This window comes from Akebia trifoliata, chromosome 3, assembly GCF_017979445.1.
Source record: "Akebia trifoliata isolate Shusen 1 chromosome 3, ASM1797944v1, whole genome shotgun sequence".
NCBI lineage: Eukaryota > Viridiplantae > Streptophyta > Magnoliopsida > Ranunculales > Lardizabalaceae > Akebia > Akebia trifoliata.
In genome coordinates, this window is record NC_141377.1 from 9,808,273 (window position 1) to 9,824,768 (window position 16,496).

The following is a 16,496-nucleotide window of genomic DNA, read 5'->3' on the forward strand; positions in this document are numbered from 1 at the left end:
ACATAGTAAAATTTTGAGAAAATCTTGAAAATGGGACTTAGGGGTAAATTTTAGGAGGTTTCTGATCATTTTAAAGAAAATTTGACCTCACCATCGGATTCGAAATGATCGAACAACATATTTTAGTCTGTAAGTATGCTCAAATGCGAGTCTGAACATAAAAGTTACAAAATCCTCGATTACTGAGTCAGATCAGTTTAAAATAATGACTTTTTGCTAGAACAAGAATTATTCAGATTCAATCATACCATTGAATTCGTAATAAAAAATTATTAAACATGGACTACTTACTTATCATTTTTGGAGATTAGGAAGTCGAATTATCGTTAAAAACGAAAATGACGTCAATTTTAGGGGTTACCTAAGGCCAAAAATGTAAATTTTTTTATAGATAGAATTTGTAGAAATTGACCATAACATTAGATTCGAAATAAAAAATTAGACGAAATAGAGTATTCATTCGTCACTTTTGGAGTCCGAATGGTCAAGTTATCGTCGATCGAAACAATATGCAAAATACTGATTTCGTCCCAAGATTTATATAAATAAATTTTTAAATTTTTTTTCACTATTCACTTTCATTTTAAACGACCCAAACCAGCCAACGGAATTAAAAAAAAATTATTTTTTTTCAAATTTTCAAACTCAGATCCCTCGTGAACGAGTTGTCGTTGACTTCCGTCGTAGAAGGGAAAAAGGTTTGCAGCCTCGACATCTACAAAATCCACCCAAGATCTCTTCATTTCATCTTCTCTTTCACCCCATATCATCAAAAATAAATCGTATATATATACGGAGATTTCAAAACTTCGACTTCGGATTTGATTCATTTCGGGATCAAACCATCATTCGTCGTAGAATGGAGAAAAGACGACGACGTCGATATCTTCGAAACCACCGGGTTAAATTCGAAAATCAATCGTCTCGATTTCTGTACCAATTACCTCGATTTTCGTACATTTATTTCAATTCTATCACCTAGAGATAGTAAGAAACTCTTAATTTTTATTAGTAATCGTAGATTGTGAAAATTTTATTTAGAATTTTATTAAAAATTTGTGGTGAGTCTCCAAAAATGTAGAATTCAATTAGTTATTTTAAATTCACGCTAGAATTTGCATATTTTATATGTTTAATTATATTTTATAACAAATTATACGTGGATAAGATATTTCAATGAGTTATTTCCGTCAATTGGGTCTTGTACACCGCTCAGACCTCGTTTTGATTTAAGTTTTATTTTTTTTCAATGTTATTGATAAAAATGAATTTCATAGTTGGAAAAATAATTTAAAATTCAATGAATTCAAATTGAATTGATGAATATCAAAAAGTTGATATTTTGTTTGAAAGATTGAAAACGGTAAAAATCGAAAAAAATAGAAAAATGGTATGAAATGGTAAAATGTCAGAGTCACACCCAAGGGGTGATGTCTGCATTTTACATTTTTGTGTTGTGTGTAGGTTGGTGAATAGATATTCAGCGATAATGTTACTGGTTAAATGTTTATTTACTTTCTGTTAGCGCGAGACGTTGTTTACTTTTTCGTTCTATTATTTATTTTAGGTCGGGTGGCCACACGTGCATGGTAGGAAATTGGATATCTATTCTCAATCTTGTATTGTTAATTTTTCTTTTATTTTTAAATGAAAATAATATATACATGTAGTTATTTTGTGAGCTGTTAAAGAGTTTGTGAATGCCTAAAGGGATAGTGCGTTATATCATTTGTAGTGATGTACTATCCTGCGATGTACGGTAGAGACCACCAAACTCATATGTAATATGGGATGCGTATGGGAATGGAGTCACAATAGGAATCCGGATTTATTCCTCTGTATCTTTACTAGTGAACTTGTAATATAAAGGTGGTCGTATACGAATGGTTTGTATATTTGAGAATCACATGCACGCCTGATAGGCATAGACGAAGATGATTAGTTAGTGATCATTAATAATCTATAGTAGTCGAACGTTCTGACATATTGAAAAGAGACCCATTGCTTACAGTCACGTCAAACGGCCAGCCTGAGCCAGATAAATGGTCTCGCAAGTGTGGTAAATAGCGACTAACCACAAAATCAGGAACTAATACTTCATTATGAAACATCATATCCTGACTGGGAGCGATCTAGTCGTGAATCCCAACTTTCTAATTCCACTACTCCACCATTGTGTATTATGTATTTGTTGCCTTATTTTGATATATACAAATGATATGTATGTTTAATGTTTTCATTTGATTAATTAGATTTGTATAAAAAGAAAATATTATAGTGAGTACTGCTGATGATGTAATGTGAGTTTTAAAATTTCTAGCTGCTCATCCCTAGTTATATGTACCAGTTAATCGTAGTTTCTTCTGTAAAATTTTGCACATTTTAAAATGATTCAGTATGTTTATTCGTTCATATTAAGAGAGTTTATTAGCAAAAATTGTTTCCTTCCCTACTGGGTAACCATTGTTACCAACCTTTCCTTCTCCATTTTTTAGTTTTAGATCCGGAGCTTGGCAAGGCAAGTATAGAACACGAGTGAGAATCATCTAATGGGTCAGATAGACAACCAGAGTCCATCACTTGGTGAGTATTGGGGTTATACTCCATTTGTCTAGGAATATTATAGATTTGTACCGAGCGTTAGGACTCTTGTTAAAGAGAAATTTTTGTATAATCTCGTAAATTTCTTCTTCCGCACTCTGATCTATCGTACGTTATTAGATGTATATAGGTTTCTGTTAGTATTCTATTTTGTGTGTATATATATAGGATTGTATGTCGTTTATCAGGTACAGGTTGAACGCCTTGGAATGCTAACATAAACAGATGAGACTATGCCGAAATTTTGAGGCGCCACCTTGTTCCTCGAGATCTGACATGGGACTTTGTGTTAGCATTTGACGGGACGTCACAGATGGTATCAGAGCATAGCATTAAATTCATATGAGATATAAATCTGCCGTGTTTTAGAGAATTGGTTGATACCACAGACATTAGAGATAATCATAGAGTGTCATTAAGAATTTGATATTCGAGTTCATTTGTAGTTCCATATTGGAATTACGAGTTCTTCCGTGTCTAGAAGTCTATAGAGCCTAGTAAGCTTAGGATAAGATTCTAGGTTTGTTCTGATAGTAATGGAATGGAGTCCATTACTAAGTTCTAGGCTACAATAGCAATTCGTAGTTACGTAAGAACGTTTTTAGCATTATTCTGATAAGTGCCTTGTTACGGATAAGCACAAGCGAAAGGAGTAGATGAGGCAGATGTCGAAACACAACAGAGACGAGACATGTTCTGGATTAGGTCACAAAACTGATAGCCCAACTAGTGTCATTCATGAGATAGGTGGATGAGTCTCATGTTAAGTCCAGAGAAAAAATATGAATAATACAACCACCACCACCTCGAAGCCAAATGGAAGGAAAACAATTAGTATCTAATAAGAGATAAACAATTACGAAACTAGTAAATTCATAGGAAAAATAACCATACATGAGGGGTGAGATTATAAACATACTAACTCAATAGATGGAAGAATTTTATAAGAAACAACATATACTACTAAATTAGTCGAAAGAAAGAGTTGTGGTATGTTATGAATGTAGCAAATTGGAATATAAAGGAGAGTAATGTTCGGGTCGACGTTAGCCAATTAAGGATGCATGACACAAAAAGATGCTAGACAAGCCAATTTAGGGAACAATAAGGCTACTAGATTTCAATAAAGTGGATAACGTTCTCGTGTCACCCCTAACAGACAAGACTAGTGATCGAAAGTGAGAAATGGTACAAGACTTACCATAATTGCAAAGTACATCACTAAATCCAAGAAATGATGGAGTGTTGGACTTCTTCGTAAGAGACAAACACTATTCTACCTCAGAGACCACTACCATAGGTCTTGCCTTTGAAGAATGAGATAATTCCTTAATCCAAAGGATAGGTAAATCTAGGGATGTGGTTGTAGAATTTCCAACGATTACTTCCACCGAGATTTGAGGGTTTTTTCGATCCGATTGAGGTCAATGAGTGATTTTTGAAGACCTAAGAGACTTTGAGTGCTATGTAATTTTTGAGAAATCAATGGGTGACTGTGATTATATTCCAGTTGAACAGGAATGCTAGTCATTAGTACCATTTTGAGAGGAATGTATTGGGAGAATGATCGTTTGAGTGGGTAAATTTCACAAATATATTTTTTGATAGATTTATATATATGAGACTGCTCGAAAAATCAAACATTGGGAGTTTTTGAGATTAGTGCAGTATAATCTATTGATTAGAGACTATAACATGATGTTCACTAGGTTGTCACAATATGCACTCAATCTTATTCAGATAGATCTATAGAAGGCCCGTAGATTCTTTAGAGGACTAAACCCTACGTAAGGGTCAGGAGGTCGATGATTGAGAATACAAAGTATAGAGATACGATGAATAGAGCTTAGAGGGTAGAGCGAGGGGAGATGGAGTTATAGACCTCCAGGGGACAAATTAGTCGATTTTAAACTTCTTTTCCCCAGATCAGATCCAGTCAAGAGGCTGATATCTTCGAGGCCAATTTCCTCTGGATCAGTGTATATCCACAATATATAACTCATCCACTATCGAATTGTAGGGTTCTCCCATCACTGAGAGTAACTGGAGCTCTAATGATGCCAACAGGGGCAAATGAACCAACAAGGCAAGTTTAGAGCCTACAGACCCCAAGTCTACCAACTGCCTACTCCACAGAGATCTAAGAAGACAAGATCGTTGACATGTTACATGTGTGATCAGGTGGGACATATCAGGAGAGAGTGTCCTCTAGCACAGACGCGAGCAGGGGTTATGACCTAAGAGAAAGTACCTGTCTTCGATGAAGTTTTGGAAGATACGATTTTTAATTATAATATTCAAAAGTGGAGTTATATTCAATACTATTTCTTCTAGATCATATAATTTTGTCTAGAGTTAGAGCATCTGACACGGGTCAAGTAATGAAATTATCTATACCGTTGGGAGGCTTTGCAAAGAAAGAATGAGATTTTTGGAAGATCATTTAAGAACTTGCAAAACATAGGTATTATAATAGTTGTAAAGTGTGAGAAGACACGTGCGATTTGTAAGGCTAATGAAGTGACTATGTAGCAAGTGAAAATATGTATGATGTGGGCAAGATAAAGTTAAATGAATAAGGTTTAATTGATATTACAATGATATTTAAGTAGTATCTAGCAGAAGTTAATTTTGGGGGTAGAGTAAGAAAGTGTGTATCTTGTAGAATGATTCTATCACCGCAATATGAGCAAGTCTTCAATGTGTTCCACGTGTCCATGTTGAAGAAATATTTGTCAGACCCTTCACACGTGGTTAATTTGCAAGATAATTTATTAGATGTATTTAAAGGAGAAGGGTAGGATGGTTGCTATAAAGTAGAATGGGAAGTACACACACACATATATATATATATATATATCTTGAATTAGAGTTGATGGATGTAGGATTTAGCCCCTCGAGTAAGATTTTAAATTATAAAGGTTATTACAGAGGTTTTGAGGAAAATCACAATAAATAGAAAATGTAATATTGAATTGAATATAAAGATAATGATGTGTTTGCGGTAAGACTATGCATTGAGTAGTAATATTCATAGCAAGTATGAATAAAACATAATAGACGGTGTAATTAATGAGAGAAATAAAAATAAAGAATATAAAAGATGTGAAATGATTATTGTTGATAGACATTGGTGGGGAAGTGATACAAGGTGAATTGATTACTATATTAGGGTTACATAAATAATGGATTAGTTGGAGTATGAGTTTGAATTAGGGTGATTAATTAATGAATGTGTTGGGTTGACAGAATATGGGAGACATAAGTTTATGGGCTATAAATGAGATTGACTTGGGACTAAGAATAAATGGTAATCGAAAATAGGTGTTGTTTATTATATATGTCGTGTTAGTGGAATCGATACAAAGCTCGATAATATATGATTTTAATTTCGATGATGAAATTTTTATTAAGGGAGGGAGAATGTCAAATCTCGAGTTTTCAATTCATATCTCGAGAAAAAATAAATAGTGACATTTTGAGAAAATCTTGAAAGTGGGACTTAGGGATAAAATTTTAGGAGGTTTCTGATAATTTTTAAGGAAATTTGAACTCACCATTGGATTCAAAAATTAAAAACATATTTTAGCCTGTAAGCACACTCAAATGTGAGTTTGAACATAAAAATTGTAAACTCCTTGATTAACGAGTCGGACCACGCTAAAATAGTGACTTTTTGCTAGAATAAGAATTATTCAGATTCAATCATACCATTAGGTCGTAAAGAAAAATTATTGAATATGGACTATTTACTTGTCATTTTTGGAGATCAGGAAGTCGACTTATCTTTAAAAACGAAAATGACGTCAATTTTAGGGGTCACTTCAGGCTAAAAATGTAAATTTTGTTAGAGACAGAATTTGTAGAAATTGACCACACCATTATATCTGGAACGAAAAATTAGACGAAATAGAGTATTCATTCGTTACTTTTAGAGTCCAGATGGTCAAGTTATCGTCGATCGAAATAATAGGCAAAATACTGATTTCATTCCAAGATTTATATAAATAAATTTTTTTCAATATTCACTTTCGTTTTAAACGACCCAAACCAGTCAAAAAAATTAAAAAAAAAATTATTTTTTTTCAAATTTTAAAATCAGGTCGTCGTTGACTTTCGTCACAGAAGGGAAAAATGTCCGCAACCTCGACATCTACAAAATCCACCCAAGATCTTTTCATTTCATCTTCTCTTTCACTCTGTATCATAAAAAATAGTCGTATATATATATGGGGATTTCGAAACTTCGACCTCAGATTTCATCCGTTTCGAGATTAAATCGTTCTTCGTCGTAGAAGGGAGAAAGGACGACGACGTCGATATCTTTGAAACTACTAAATTAGATTTAAAAATCAATCATCTTGATTTTCATGCTAATCGTCTCGATTTTTGTGCACGTGTTTCAATTCCATCACCTAGAAATAGTAAGGAACTCTCAATTTATATTAATAATCGTAGATTGTGAAAATAATATATACGTGTAATTATTTTGTGAGCTATTAAAGATTTTGTGAATGCTTGAAGGGATAGTGTGCCATATCATCGGAGTGGTGTACTATCCTGGGATGTACGGTAGGGACCACCAAGTTCATATGTGATATGAGACGCGTATGAGAGTGGAGTCACAATTGGAATCTGGATTTATTCCACTCTATCTTTACTAGTAAACTTATAATGTAAAGGCATATACGAATGATTTGTATATTTGAGAATCACATGCACGCTTGATAGGCATAGACGAAGATGATTAGTAATCACTAACAATATATAGTAGTCGAACGTTCTGACACATCGAAAAGAAATCCGTTGCTTACGGTAACGTCAAACGGCTAGCCTGAGCTGGATAAATAGTTCCGCAAATGTGGTAAACAATGATCAGCCACAAAATCAGGAACTAATACTTCATTATGAAACATCATATCCCGACTGGGAGCGATCTAGTCGTGAATCTCAACTTTCTAATTCCACTACTTCACCATTGTGTACTATGTATCAGTTACCTTATTTTGATATATAAAATGAAATACATGTTTAATGTTTTCATTTGATTAATTAGATTTGTATAAAAAGAAAATGTTATAGTGAGTACTGCTGATGATGTAATGTGAGTTTTAAAATGTTTAGTTGCTTATCCTTCGCTATATGTACCAATTAATCGTAGTTTCATCTGTAAAACTTTGCACATTTTAAAATGATTCAGTATGTTTGTTCGTTTATATTAGGAGAGGTTATTGGCATAAATTGTTTGCTTCCCTATTGGGTAACCATTGTAACTCACTATTTTCTTCTTTATTTTTTAATTTCAGATTTAGAGCTTGGCGAGGCAAGTGTAGAACATGAGTGAGAATCATCTGGTGGGTCAGATAAACAACCAGAGTCCGTCACCTGGTGAGTATTGGGATTATACTCCATTTGTCGATGAGTATTATAGATTTGTACTGAAAGTTAGGACTCTTGTTAAAGTGAGGAATTTTCGTATATTCCCGTAAATTTCTTCTTTGACACTCTGATCTATCGTATGTTATTAGATGTATATAGGTTTCCGCTAATATTCTATTTTATATGTATATATGCAGGATTGTATGTCGTTTATCAAGTGTAGGTTGAACGCTTTGGAATGCTAACATAAATAGAGGAGACCATGCCGAAATTTCGTGGCGCCACCTTGTACCTCGAAATCTAACATGAAACTTTGTGTTAGTGTTTGGCAGAGCGCCACATCATCTTTGTTTTGAAACAATCATCCAAGTAATAGTACTTTCAATTTCATTGAACCATTACTTCAAATGAATTTATGATGATGGAAGATGACCATTGTGTGTACGTTAAACGAAGTAGAGAGTTTCTTGATGTTGTCTTTGTATATTGATGACATATTCTTGGTTATAAATGATATGGAGTTAATTGCCGCCACTTAGAAGTGGTTATCCTCAAATTTTGAGATGAAGGATATGGGTAAAACAAATTTTGTGTTTGAAATTAAGATCACTCGTTATTGTTCCAAGAGACTTCTTTGTTTATCTCAAGAGACTCACATTAAAAGTGTGCTTGAGCGTTTCCATATACATTTTTTTAATCCCATAGACATTCCAATCTAAAAGGGACATTCCTTACATCTTGGTCTTTACTATATGACTAATGCAAAGAAGGAAAAGAAGGCACAAATACCCCATGCAAATGCAATTGAGAGTCTAATGTATGCTATCATGTGTACTTGACTAGATATTACTTTGTAGTAGGATTATTTAGTTGTTATCAAAGTAATCTGGAATTACTCAGTGGAAGGCAATGAAGAGAATATTTTGATATTTGCGTTGGACTATTGATTATACACTGTGTTATCAAAGAGCAGATTTGCGATTACAAAGCTATAATAATGTAAATTGGACTAGTGATCCACGTCAAGTTATGTATTTTTTCTTGGAGGTGGTGTTTTTTTATATAGTAAGAAACAATCTTGTATTGCTTTATCCATGATGGAGTCAAAATATGTTGCATGTTGTATTGTAGTTCAAGAAGTTGTGTGGTTGAAAAGGTTCTTCATTTGACTCAGTGTAGTGCATAGTGTTAGACATCATATATCATTGTATTGTGATAGTATGACAATACTAACATATGCGAAGGATCCTAAGTAATATGAAAAATCATAGTACATCGATATTCGTTACCACTACATTCGAGACATGTTTGCGCAAAAAAAGGTAGTTGTATGACATATTTCTACAAGTCAGATGTTAGCAGATCCTCTAACTAAGCCTATTCGTCGAGATATTTATCAGACTCATGTTATGAGTTTAGAATTTCATAGATGTTGATTTCTAATTGTAGTAGACTTTTAGATTTATTGTTACTCTTGGATATTCCTTTTTTTAATATATATATTTATTTCTTTCAATTGATTATGTGATTTTAGATTTTACTTGGTAGATTTCAAATTTTTATGGATTGATCATTTTTAAGATTGGCTGATTTCAATGGGTTGATTTACAGATAATGAGTCCTTTAAAAAAAATACTATTAGCATCCCCACCTTCGCTTAATTTGGCCTTATGAATTTGGGTGTAATAAGTAAAATTTTAAATTTTATCGACAAGGGTCCATTACCAAATTTCTTGATAAAAATTAAAATTAAAATTTTATTGTTTCATATTGATCAATTGGTGTCATTCCACATGGCGAAAATCACCATTTTATGTGATAAATCTCATCATTTCATATAAAATTTTTGATTTTCCTAAGCGTGGGGGTTTCTAGATGTGTTTTAAATTTTAAGGGTATTTTTTTAGTCACGCGACATTTCTAAGTATGAATTTATTGTCAGGGGTATTTTAGTTATTTTGTCAATTTTTGTGAATTTCGACGAGTGACTTCTTTCAATCCTAATATGATAGTTTCTAAGTCTTGAGACCACATTTTTCTAACGTTGCGAGATCTCTAGGTTATCGAAATGCGTGACGAACCTAAATATACGTACTTGTTAAATCAAATGTAGGGTGTAACGATCCTGAGCATGTGTAATTTTATGTTGAGCATGCCAATGAAAGAAAAAAATGAAGTCATAATGACAAAGAATGGATTGGAGAACAACGGGAGAGATTCTCTCATAAGTTTTGAACTTTTCTCACGTTCTGCGCTCATCATTAGAAATCCACAACAACCGAATGATGAATTACCGGATCGGATAGATGCAAAATGGGGTGTTTACAATTGTCATTTTTAATTGAGGATATTGCAAGTGATAGTAATATTGAAGCCGAGGAACATGATGGTCATGATGAGCATGTATATTTAATATTGTTAGATCGTCCAAGACGAGAAACTCGATTGTCAGCACATTTTAGAGATTGTGTGGATCCTAGCACATTGAAAACATTGATAACAAAAAATGGAAAACTGACTTCATTTAATGAGGCACTTGAAGGTGGCAAGTCAACTAGTTAGAAGGAAGAATTGGGTGAGTAGATGAAAGTACTTCACAAGAATCAAACATGGGATTTGGTGGAGCTACCAAAAGGTCAAAATCGATTGGGTGAGAATGAGTTTATAAGTTCAAGAAAGGGATCGATAAGAAAGTTGAAAGATGCAGAGTTAGGTTGGTTTTTAAGGACATCTCATAGTAAGAAGGTATTGATTTTCTTAAAAAATTTCTATCAGTTGTTAAATTGATTTTCATTCGATTTGTGCTTTTGCTTGTTTTTATGTTTGCTTTGGAGTTTGAGCAAATAGGTGGGAAAACGATGTTTTTACATGGTGATCTTGAAGAAGTGGTGTAAATGAACTAACCTCAAGGCTTTGTTGAGAAAGGCAGGGATAATCTTGTGTGTACGTAGTCTCAAGAAATTGTTGTATGGGTTCAAGCAAGTATCAATAAAACAATGATATAAGAAATTTGACTCTTGGGTATGGTAGAAGTGTGACCATTGTGTCTACTTGAAGATGGTACTTTCTTAATCCTAATGTTGTATGTTGATGACATGCTACTGGTGAAACTAGAATTAATGAGTACAAGACACAATTTAGCAAATCTTTTGAGATGAAACATCTTGGACTGCAAGCCACATTATTGGAATTAAAATTCAAAGGGATAAAAAGAACATGATTTTGTCTCTTTCACAAAAGATATTTGTGGAGAAAGTACTTGAGAAGTTTGAGATGAGCAAGGCGAAATCGATTAAAACACAACTAGCAACACACTTCAAATTGTCTTCTGAGCAATGTTCCAAGATGGATGAAGAAATGAAAAAGATGAAATTTTTTTATGCTAGCCTTGTGAGGAGGTTGATGGTTTTCTTGGTATATACTAGATCGGATATTGCATATTTGGTTAGTGTACTATGTAAGTACATGGCGAATACGAGTAAATACATTGGGAAGCAATCAAGTAGGTGCTTCATTATTTGAGAGGCGCAAGTAATTTTACCATTACATATAGCAAAGGTTTAGATCTGATGCATGGTTTTATTGATGCAAATTTTGTCGGTGATCTTGACAAAATGAAGACAATGGGCTATGTATTTCGATGTGGACCAATTAGTTGGATGTCAAAGCTTCAACCAATGATGGCATTGTCTACTATCGAAACTGAATACATGGCATTGATGGAAGCAAATAAGGATATGATATGGCTTTAAGGTTTGATGGGAGAGATCATTATTGATTGTAAATCCATGGAGTTATCTTGTGATAACATGAATGTTATTTGTTTGATCAAGAACCTGATTTATCATAAGAGAAAAAAGCACACAGTCATCCAATATCATTATATTCGAGAAATTGTTGAAGAAAACATGGTGTGATTGATAAATGTTGGAATCAAAGAGAATTTAACAGATATGCTAACAAAGACGGTTCAAGTAGAGAAGTTGGAGTAGAGCTTGGCTTCTCTAGGTTTCAAGCCAATATAAGTTTGATAGTTTGATAATGACATGTAGGTGATTTTCTATCAAGATGGTGGTTGTTATATTTGGTGATAGGGTTGAAAGCCTTTTCCACCTATGTGGGGTATTTTCATTTCATTAACTTATGAGAAATAAAAGGGATTCCTAGATGGTTGTTATAGTCTATAAAATGAAATTTTTTTAGAAGGGAGTTTTTTCTTTTGTTGAAAGCGTGAGAAAGTATTGAGTCTCGATGTGTATTTTTCTTCTCTTATAAAATCTAGAAGCTCAAGGTTCTTGAAGGTGATTATCACATTGTTGTTATGGATTTGTGACAAGGAGAGTGGGATCGAGATTTCTTGTTTGGATTTTTAATAGAGTTGGGTGTAAAGATTTGGTGAGTTTCACCAGTGTATTGGCAGTAAATATAAACCTTCATTATTATCATTTTCTCATTGATTAGTGGATTTTTATTTGTCAGTTTGGCTATGGATGTAGTGTTAGAATTTTAATCAAAACTATTTGTTTATTTTGGATTTTCTTTGAATTAAAATATCGTTTTGTGGTCCAATTAAATACTAGTTTTTTAAAGGGATTGAATTGTTATCGGCTAAGGACATTGGGGACCAAGTTGGAAATAACTTCTTGTAATCTAAGAAGTTTCCATCAATTGTGATATTGTGGTTTCCTAAATATATTAGAGTTCTCATCTTCCTAGAATTTCTTCTAATTTGGTGATGGGTTGGAATTGGAAAGAAAAACTAATTAAAGAGGGAAGTGGTAGTTGTCCCCAATTATATATGATCGTAAGAGGATCCCATCGTTTTCGTCATACAAAAATAAAGGGTAGAGAACCATTGTTACAGCTTGAAGGTATATTGTGTTTTGAAAAAGGGAGATCGACCTTCGGATTGATAGAAAAGCAAGGAGTCAGGATTCATTGTTTGGATCTATTTTGCATCATTTTACTGAACATCAAAGGCTAATATTGGATCTCATTCTTGCTGATTTTATTCAAGATTCATCAAAAGGTATATAACTTGAACCCATTCAGATTTAAAATAATATTAATTAAATGAGAGAGAGCCGGGTTGTATCTCTTACACTTAATTCTTGGATTCAATTCTTAACGTGGAAAGATCGGTTTTAATTTGCCATTAAAGGGTTTTAAAAACCCCTTTTCGATTTTATTTTTATTTTGTAAATCCATGGGGATTTTCGATTTGTACTCCATTGAAGTCGGAGATGAGATCGTCGATCTCATCTCTATGGATTTCCGTCTAGACCGCCGAACGTTGAACCCACGGTGACCTTTAATGGTGTCACCTTCATCTTCTTCTTTGAAAGTTACGGTAAGGTATTTTTGGAGAAAATGAAGTTTGGTTTTAGACCTTTGTCAAATTTGATTGACCATGTGATTTTGCTTGTTTCTTTAAAAACCATTCACTTAAGGTATAAGGTCAGACTCGACCCATGGGTCAGACCATTTGTCAATCTGACCCGTTGACCCGTTTCACCTTGGTCAAATTGTTTTGACTTAGCATCTTAACTGAGTTGACTCAATTGTGTTGGTTGCCTCATTTATGTCACTATTCACAACATATGTTATATTAATGTTAAAGGCTTGTTTGTTCAAATACATGAGAACTGATGTTATCTTATTTTTTATTATTCAATGTTATCCAACTTTTTAAAAGGGACTGTTTGCTGAAAAATGCATTATTATGGTAAGGGACTGTTTGATCAAAACGTTAAGTAATCTATTTATTTATTTTGATTAATATAAAATGCTTATTTATACCCTTGGATTACAATTGAAGTCCGTTTGGAGCCCATGAGACTGATTTGAAGATCTTTTCGAGACCCATTGTTCTAAATGTGTTTTAAACCCATTCGAGCACAATTAGTTGCTGAATTTTCCTGAAATAATTAGAATAACGTGTTTGGGATTAAGTGTTTTGGAGTATACACTTACATTCTTTACTATCGAAGAACTAAGTGTTAATAACAACAAAAAAAACCCTTAGGAAATATTGAATGTAAGTAAATACACTATATCTTCAAAGTACCAATTCTGCCAAAAGGTAATTTGTCAGTTTTGTGTAATTCGAGTGAATAGAATAGTCACACGTGTCATAGGGAAACAAAGATAACCTTCTTATCTAAAGGTAGTGAAAGTGTCTAAGTCAAACTGAAACATGAATGACTAGGTTTATGCGCATTTAACCAACGCGGTCTTGAGAGACATATAATATATCTAAATTTATGTCCAAAAGTAATATTAGATGATGCACCTTGTTCGTTTTCTGCAGGGTGGAAAGTTTTGGTTCATGGTAAAACACCCTGATCAATTTGGCTTAACCCCTTGTAAAACTTGAAATAACAAAATAAAACCCTCCTAAAGTTGAAGTTTGTGACATTAGTCATGTTTTCTTGTCAATATAGTTATGGATGGACTTATTACTTAGAGGCATTTGTCCTAGAAAACTTATGTTAAAAAAGTTCTCAAGAGATTTCACATGCAGTCTTGTGCACCTAATGAGACCCCAGTGGTCAAATCTGATAGTTTTAGTGAGAAACAATGTCCGAAGAACCAAATCGAGAGAGACCAGGTGGATTCAAAAGTATATGCTTCAGCGGTTGGAAGTCTTATGTATGCAATGATTTGCATTCGATCGGACATCAGCTATGATTTTGGCATGCTTGGCAGAAATCAGAAAAATCCTGGGATTGATCATTGGAAAGTAGTGAAGAAAGTATTCAAGTACCTATAGAGGACAAATGATTTTATGTTGGTTTACTAGAGGTCAAGCAAGCTTAAAGTAGTCGGTTATTTAGACTCAGATTTTGCTGGATGTTCTGACATTTGGAAGTCTACTTCTGGATATGTTTTTACACTCGCTTGTGGGGTAGTTTCTTGGAGAAGCTCCAAATAGTTGATTATTGTAGATTCCACGATGTATGCTAAATATATCAGTTACTATGAGGCTACTCGACAAGCGGTATGGTTAAGGAACTTTATCATGAAATTAGGCATTGTGAATTCTATCCACAGGCCTTTGGTCATTTTTTGCGACAATGAAGCTGTGACCAAGTTTGTGAAAAACGAATGAACTATTAAAAGTAACAAGCACATAGATATTAAGTATCGTCTAGTGTGTGAGAAAATTCAAGAGGGCATTATTGAAGTACCGCATGTGTCTACAGACCAAATGATTGCATATCCTCTTACTAAAGGACTCCCGCCTAAAGTATTCAAGGAGTATGTTAGTCACATGGGAGTTTTGGAGTCTTTTGACTCTGTAGCCTAAATGATTTATCTTGTCTTTATTGATGTTTTATTTGAAACTTTTATTGTGAGTTTAGTTATCAATAATAAAATTTTATTTAGTGCTCCTTACTATTGACATTTTTGTTATACCATGATATATATATATACACACGTATCTTGTGCATTATGCAATGAGGATAAAGCTTTGGGCTGGGAATACGGTTAAAGTTTTGGCCTGAGAATACGATTAAAGTGTTCATGAGGATAGTTTGGGCTAGATGCACTTGGGCAATGCATTGTTAAAGCCTTCATTCTGATAGGCTGGTGGTAGTTTTCACATGACGATTGTTGTAACATATCAGAGTGACACATTCAATATGTGAAGCTTGACGAATTTAGAGAATATACACAAGTGATTGCATGAGGAGTGTACATTACCTCTCGATACTCTACAAAACCGCTATGAGGATAAACTCTCAATTGCTTGATGATCCAGTTTTGTGACCATGGATTTGTCTTAGTGCAAACTCTAAGGAGCGCCAAAGCATTCATGATCCACCATTGGCATTGTCGTTGAGATTAGGTGAAAGTTAAAGTGGTAACTCATTGTCTTAGCCAATGATTTTTTAAAACTAAGAATGGCCACTCGATCTTAAAGTAAAAAACTTTTCAATCCCCTAATCTTTTTCGCAAAACAAAATCATTTATTGAACCAAGTGGGAGATTATTAGAATTTTAATCAAAACTATTTGTTTATTTTGCGTTTTCTTTGAATTAAAATATCCTTTTGTGGTCCAATTAAATACTAGTTTTTTAAAGGGATTGAATTGTTATTGGTTAAGGACATTAGGGACAAAGTTGAAAATAATTTCTTGCAATCTAAGAAGTTTTCATCGATTGGGATATTGTAGTTTCCTAAATATATTAAAATTTTCATCTTTCTAGAGTTTCTTTTAATTTGGTGATGGATTGGAATTGGAAAGAAAAACTCTTTAAAGAGGGAAGTGGTAATCGTCTCCTATTGTATATGATCATAAGAGAATCCCATCATTTTCGTCATACAAAAATAAAGGGTAGAGCACCATTGTTACATCTTGAAGGTATATTGTATTTTGAAGAAGGGAGATCGACCATCGGATCGATAGAAAAACAAGGAATCGGGATTCATTGTTCAGATCTGTTTTGCATCCTTTTACTGAACATCAAAGGCTGATATTGGATCTCATTCTTACTGTTTTTATTTAAGA